Here is a 7,694-nt window from a genome sequence, read left to right as displayed (position 1 = left end):
CAGCTTCTCGCGCGGGGCCCCAACGGCGCCGCTCTCGGGGAAAACGCCCCTCGGGTGCTCGGAGCTGCGTGCCGGAGGCTGCGGAGTCCTGCTGCCCGCAGCCGGGCGGCGTGCCTGGAAAAGGCCCGCGGTGCGGTGTCAGAGGGAGCGCTCTGCGGGCAGGAGCGTGGGGCGTTTCGGGCGGCGGGGTCCGTACAGGGGTGAAATACGCGCAAAAAAAAGCAGTCTGACACTTTTGGCCCTCCGTGAACCTGGATGACCAGGCTGCAGGCGCTCCTCCCGCACACCGGCCCTCTGACCGTCTCAGCAGCCGTCTGCTGGACTGGGTCCCCTTCGTTGATGTCCTGGGGAGCCCAGACCTGGACACAGCGCTCCAGGTGAGGCCTTACCAGTGCCAAACGGAGGGGGATCGCTAACGCCCCTCAGCCGGCTGGCTGCCCTTCGGTACAGCCGGAGCACTGGATGTTCTTCTGCAGACAGAGAATTGCACAGGGGCAAATCAATTTTTTTTTTTTTTTTTTTTTTTAGTTTTATGCTGGGTTAAAGCCAAAACCAGACTGACACAGAAGACCAAAAATCTTTGCAGGCTGGAGTTCTTAATGTCAGATATTACAGTGTTTGTCACTGTGGGTGGATAAACTCTTCTGGTTCAGGTGGTTTTCCTGGGATAATCCATCATTTTCTGCTCAGAGGCCACAGCCGAGTGGATGCTTGTTGCCGCCAGGTTTCAGGATTGAAAGAGTAACTGCTGTGGCCAAGGTGTCTGCAGAAGCAGGGCTGGGGCGGCGGGTGCTGCCAGGCTCCGGAGGAGGGCACGGCACGGCCCCGAGTCCAAGTGCTTTTCTCTCCTGTCTTCCTCCTCCCGAATCACCACAGGAACTGCTGTCACTGCACAAATCTGGCTGCTCCCATGACATCAGCCTCAGCCCAGCGCCATGAGCCGCACAGGACCTGGGGGGCACAGAGGACGGTGTAGAGCAGAGTGGTCCCCATCGCTGTACAGCAACTTGTGTGCTAATGCTTCTCTGGCAGAGCCTGTGAGCTGTGTGCTGGGAGTTTGTGGAAGCAGAGTGGCTTGCTAAAAATACCACAACAGGAAAAAAAAGTGGCAGAAAATGTAGTTATCAGTTCGGATTTACTTTTTAACCTGGAAATCTCACATGGGGTTTTAACATTGCAGGTTTCTAGAAGCAAGAGAAAAAAACGCAGAAAGAATTAAAATAGAAAGCAGCTAAAAAAATAACTCCAAAGTTTTGAGGGAAATAGATTTTTTTTTTTTTTTTACCAAAACATCAGCATAGTGTTTGTGTATTGGGTTTTTTGAGAGCACTATATTTCATTCAGAAGTTTTCCTCATTTAAAAACAACACAGAATCTTAGCACACCTGCCATGAGAAGGCACATGTCAGAAACCACTTCCTTCTCCACAGAAATCGGTCTTTCTAGATCCCACTGGATTCGAGATGTGGGAAATAATCCTTTGTTCTGCTGCTCCCACCGAGAGCACATGGCTTTTGGCAGCCCAGGGATGTGTCTATGCCAATTTGTGATCTGTTTCTCCTTGTGCACTGTCCAGGACTCCAGCTTCAGTATCCAACGTCAGCGGCCATGGTTAACATTATTGGAAACCCTCGGACATTAGACGTACCTACCTGTTCTGGCTGACTGACCACGAGCGGCAGCCCTTCCCAGGGAACGGCGGTCCTCCTGCGCTGGCAGCCACCATGAACACCGGTGCTGCCTCTGCCTGTTCTCGGCCGTGTCTCAGACAGATCCTGGCCCCCTCCAAGAGTTTCTGCTCGGCTCAGCTGGATCAGCTGGGATCCAGTGTTTCCCCACACATCAAGGAAGCCAATAAATACACCTGTGGACAAATTAAGCTTTGCAGCCCGGGAAGGGTCTGTCTGCCTTCTCTGGAAAGCAATTCTGGTCTCACCTGCACAGCCTTTATTTATGCTCAGCATGAACGGTGTCATGAACCCCAGCTGGCTCGCTGTCAGGGAGCAGCAGGAGTGGGATGCTGTGCTGGGACAGGTGAGCCGGAGCCGAGCTGGCAGCAGGACAGGCAGGGCACTGCCCTACCCAGCACAGTGCAGGCCAGCGGTAAATGGGAGCAGAGCAGGTCCAGTGACAGCAACCAGATGAGCATGCAAGTCCCACAGCGATGAGGCAGGTCTGCGGTCAAGGGAGGATGTCAGTCCATGGGTTGGGGTCAGGGTCCAGATCAGCACAGGAATGGCTGACCTGGCTCATGCAGAGACCAAGGGCAAGGGTCTGCGATTAGGCGACATTCCTGAAGAAGAGGGAGGAAGCTCCCAGTAGGTGTCCTCCAGCTCTTTCCCTTCAAGGGCAGCTCTACAGCTATGCTATCAAAGAGCTGGCTTGAGCGCAGGCAGCCACACTGCTGGCACTTCCCTTGCCTGCTGGAGAGTTGAGCTTGTTGGCCGGCCTCCCTGTAACTCAACAGAGAAAATCAGGCACATGGCAAGGGCAACGCACCTGGCCAGCCTTCTGCCTCCACTTTGGCACCGGAGGAACTGTGCTTAGAAAAACACCTCTTGCATTGACTGTAAAAGGGGGCCAAACCAGCTCCAGCGAGCGGTCTGTGAGGCCACCTCTGCACTTGGCTGAAGTAATCCCCTGCAGGAGACTCTCCCTTCCTCCCTGACCGGCCACCCGAGGTGTGGCAGTTGCGCAGGGGTGGCTCTGTGCCCGCAGGGGTTTATCTTCGCCTGCACAAGGGCCTCTGCCAGCCAGAGGCAGGGAGCCTTCCGCTGCCTCTGCGCAGCCCACGCGGGGTCACTGCAGTCTGCATGACTGCAGAAGCTGACTGCTCTGCTGCCAAGAGAGGCGGTGTGCTGTGCAGATCATCAGCCCTGGTGGGGATTAGAAGAGGGCCAGCACGGGTCAGGGGAGTTTACAGACTCATCTGGACATAGTCCCTGCCCTCCACACCGAAGTGCATGCAGCAGTCCAGCGATGAGTTTTCTGTGTCCAGCTCGCCCCACCATGCCTCACCCTGCTTGTACCTGCTCTTGTCAGAGTGTTGCTGAAGGTCCCCACAGGTCTGGCTGACCTCCAGGCTGGGTTCCAAGGTGCACAAAAGGGTTGGAGATGAGGGACTCACCAAGCCAGTGTGCCTTGGTCACAACAGGCACTCCACATTTGGGCAGTTTATACCTCAGGACAGTTTCTCGCCCCTTCTTTGTTGGCCAGAGCATCCAGAGAGGCTGGGAACCAGTTGCAGATCTCCATGGAAGGATGTCCACCCTCAGCCTGTGCCCTTGGTCAGAGCAGGAGCAGCCCCATCCATGGAGTGGTGTGGGAGAGACATGCAAACAAGCGGACACTTCTGCACCAATGCACCTAGATGCGTGTGCGCGCACACACCACCCCCCCCTGCCCTGCTGATTCAACTGGGCGTAGGGGTGAGGCTGTAGCCCCCTTCATCTCCTGGTCCTCTTTGGGGCTGTCTGCCTGCAGGCGATAGAGACCCTGCTCTATAGGCCCTTCTGTGGTCCCTGGGGCTATAGGGTCCAGCTGTCCTCCTCTCTTCTCAATGTTTATCCTGCCCTGAGCGTGGGGAGGTAGCATGCACCCCTCCAGCCCAGTATTTGGGTACCATTTGCAGTTGCAGCACCTTCATCTTTCCCAGCAGGCACCAAGGCCAGGTCATTTCAGGGGAAGTTGTACCTCGTGGCTGAAACAATCCAATAGCTCACTGCCCTCAAAAGAGAGGGTCCCACTCCTCCTCCATCCCGCTGTGCTCTGCATCCCCCCCTGTGACCCACCCAGTCTCCCCTGTTGCTTGTGAACTGAATGAAGCACCAGATCTGGCACAGACAGGATTGGAGGAAATGGGGCTGGGAGTGGAGATGAGCTGACATAAACCACTAGTTCTCCTTTGGGAGAAGCAGTAGCTTGTAAGACCAGCCTTGGTCTTGGGCTTCTGAATACCTTCGTGGATTTGGGCTCTGAATCTGCCAGCACCAACCCTGATGGCTGAGGTCGCACAGTCCTCAAGTCCTCAGTCCTCGGATACAAGCTCCCTTTATGGTACCAGTAAACACTAAGCACTTCAGGCGAAGAGGGATGGCTTTGATGGTGAGATGGAAGCAGTTCCAGGAGGCTGGGACAGGAGGAGCCCCTGGGAGATGCAGGTTCAAACCTTCGCGGGCTGGGCAGAGTCTTTAGCTGGTGCCCCCTGCTTTGAAAGGGAAAGTCCAGCTGATGAGTGACTCCATGCGTCCCAAAAGTTTTCCTGCCATGGCCACCTGGAAGCACTCAACTCTGGCGGGATCTATATGTGGTCCACCTCACTCTGAATGCCTGGGCTTTTCCCTGTCCCCCCTTCATGCCTGAGATGGTTCCCCAGCCGCCTGCACCCACACCCTGCTCCCTCCACCATTAACTGTAGTTGACAAATGCTATAGGACAACATGATCTCTAAAAGCAGCAACACTCAGCAGCTAAATCAGCTTTCTCCATCTTATCATTGATGGTTGTCCCACAGTCTATGGGTGTGCCAGAGCCTGAGCCCTGCTCTGCAGAGCCCCAGCTCAGTGCCATCTCCACTAGCCGGTTCTGCCAAATCTGGCAGCGCTTTGCTGCACCCACATCAAACCCGCACTGGGGCAGCGTCAGGACAGGGACCCTCCCGTCTCTGCCTCCCGCCGGTGCTGCAGGGCTCCTGACGCAGGCTTGCCTGTTTCTCTGGTCTCTGTCTTCCCACAGGGCTGATTTAGTGCAAAGCTTGACGTGAGGATTAGGCTAAAAATCTACATGAGGATTAGGCTAAAAACTGGCCTCCCCCTGCCCTGGATTTTTGGGGAGGTGCACAATCTCTGGGCACCCCTGGTTTGAGGGAGAAATGGAGTATCTGTGGTGGGCCAGGAGGAGGGAGACGCCTCACATTTGCAAGGGGAGGAGAGACTGCAGGAAGCTTCTCTACCAGGAGGGGTGGCGGGTGAGCAGGATGGGTGGCCTCGTGGTTACCACGTCCCGTAAAACACCAGACAGTTGCCAAAGCTGAGCCCCACCTTCCTCCATCTCAAGCTGAACCTACAGAGAGGTCCAAAATCCACCTGTGATCCCCCAACAGCCGCCCAACCTCTTCAGGAGCTGGGCTGGAGCATGGACAGCAGACCTGAGGGCACAGTGTCTATCAGCTACAATCAGTAGCTGGGAGAACTGCTTTAATCATTTTAGTTTGCAGATTCCCAGGACATGATTGCAGAGACAGCAAAAGGCTCACGCCAGGCTCTGTGAAAAGGAGACTTAAACCTGCCAGAAATTCAACAGCACCAGCAAGAGCACCCAGCACCGCAAGGCTGCTGGCCCTGTCGGGACACATTACCCTTCCACGGCTGGTGGCAAGTCTCAGACAAGCTGCAGGTGCCTCCTCTCTACAAGGAGCCAAAGACAAGTGAGCTGTGTCCCAAGCCGCCCTCTGGCACAGGGTCTTACTGCACTGCTGTTGGAAGCTGAGAACAAACCACAAGCTCGTTATGAGCCCAGCTGCTACTCTGGCCATTGATTTTTTAAGCAATCCAGGTTAACAAGGCCAAGGTGACTGCAGGAGCAAGCCCAAGTCTCTAAGCCCGAGCTGAAGCACTTGGTTTGTGGGCTTTTTTGATTTGGCCGAAATCAGCTCATTTCACAGCAAAGCCTTGGGGAACGCCTAGACATCAGGCTGCAGACATCCACCTAGGAAAGGGCTGCGTGAAGTTACGATGCTATCGGTCTTCCTTCTGCCCTCATTTGTCATTGCCCCTCTCCTGAAGGCTACAGGCCACCAGCCTGTCCCTCCTGCCAGCAACGCTGGTGTGAAGGCCCAGTGATTTGGCCAGCACACATGATCTTAAACTGCCGGAGTGACCGAGCAGCCCTTACCAGCTCTGCCTGAAGTGCACCATCTTTTCCCAGTGCTGCCAGGACAGTGACCACCCCTAGAGCATCAGCAGCACCAGCCAGACCCAGGTCAGCAACTCGTCACTGCATGGCTAAAGCAGCACAGCCAGCACTTGCACTGCAGCCCCACTGCAGTGTGCAACCAGCGCAAGTCAGGAGCACCAACACAGACTGCTCCCAGCTGCTCCTTGGAGCGGGGATGGAGGAAAGATCAGAGAATCCTCCAGTCTGAACATAAGAATGTCCCAGGTGGGTCAGCTCAACAGCCTATCTAACCACATCTCCAACAGCAGAGACTATGCAGGGGAAGCACGCGTGTGTGGCCACCTCCTGCAGTCCACTTGCTGCTGGATGAGGGATATTAGCAGTACATCCTTCTCTTATCCTCTGACTGCCCATTTGTGGAGCTATTGCCCATAAATTTCTCTAATCCCTTTTTGACACTGAAAGGCTCCAGAAGATCCTGTGTATTGTCCTTTATCTGTTTTAACCCATTCTCTTCCAAGTTTCATCTAGTGTCCCTTAATAGCTGCCTGAGAGTTAAGAACAGAACCAGCCCACAGCTTGGTTTCCAAGTGTTTACGTCATGCTGATTCCCAAATGTTATTCATGAACACCGCCATCCAGGCTGAAATCTGCAGCTCCAGGCAGGCATGATCATTCTTCAGAAATTCACAAAAAAGACAAGAGACAACCATGGAGATTGTATTTATTATTGTAACAGAGGAGAGGCTGCTTTACTGATTCGTATTTACAAATCTGTTGGCAAAGAAAATAATATCCAGTGTCATTTAATAGCCTATTTTACAGCCCTGGCAAGAAGCATTCATTTGTAATAGCAGCAAATGCCTATGGTTTGATTGCCTGCTACAGCTAAGTGCAAGGAATAACATGGATCACCTACGTGGTGGCTGGCTGCAGGCGAAGCCCGACACAGGCACATGCATCTGCAGCCCAAAGAGGGGGGCAGGCACCACATGGCTGCTCCAGCCCACGGAGGGGCGGGATGTGGCGCCCCGAGCCTATTCAACGATTCAAATCTCAGTACAATATGGCAGAGCCAGTAACCCCCTCCTGTCTCTACATTTCTGGGAAAGTAGCCCCACATCTGAAGTAAAAGTTGTTCAGTACTTCAGAAGGCCAAACCGAGCTGAACGGCTTCGAAGCACTGGGATGGGATGGGATGGGATAGGATGGGATGGGATGGGATGGGATGGGATGGGATGGGTGTGTGAAGCAGATCCTGGCACATTTTGGGGGGCATGTTTGACAGAGCTAATCCTGACATGGGAGCAAGATTTCCTGGCCCACTGGGCCACAGAGCATCCGGTACAAGGAGAGGAACCACGAGCCTTGTTCAGCTGGGCACAAATGGAGCTCCCACTGTGGAGTTCATCCAAGCAAACGTGTGCCCTGGAAACCCCGTTCATGCACATCAAGAGATCCAAGCAGCCAGCAGGCTCGGGGCACCCTCTGCACATGGCACCTTATGCCCAAACTTTTGGTACAGATTCAGACATCAGCTTTAAACCTCACTGCTGGCAGAGCTCGGCTCCCCACTGCAATCAGGAGAGGATGATCCCAGGTCCCTACTTGAAAGGGAGAGATATGCAGAAATGCAAATGCAACCTTGGATGCTACTGGCAGACTTAGCATTGCATGAGTAATCCCAACACACAGCTTTTTGCAGCAGACCTGCCTCCAGCAGGCAAAACGCTTCAAAGGAAGAGAATAGTAACACCAGGATGCCACAGAGTTAGAAATTGCTGCTTGCTAAGGAACAT

Source organism: Aptenodytes forsteri, unplaced genomic scaffold (assembly GCF_000699145.1).
Source record: "Aptenodytes forsteri isolate BGI_AS27 unplaced genomic scaffold, ASM69914v1 Scaffold38, whole genome shotgun sequence".
Classification (NCBI taxonomy): Eukaryota; Metazoa; Chordata; class Aves; order Sphenisciformes; family Spheniscidae; genus Aptenodytes; species Aptenodytes forsteri.
The sequence above is the reverse complement of the archived record's forward strand: the minus strand, read 5'-3'. Positions refer to the sequence as shown.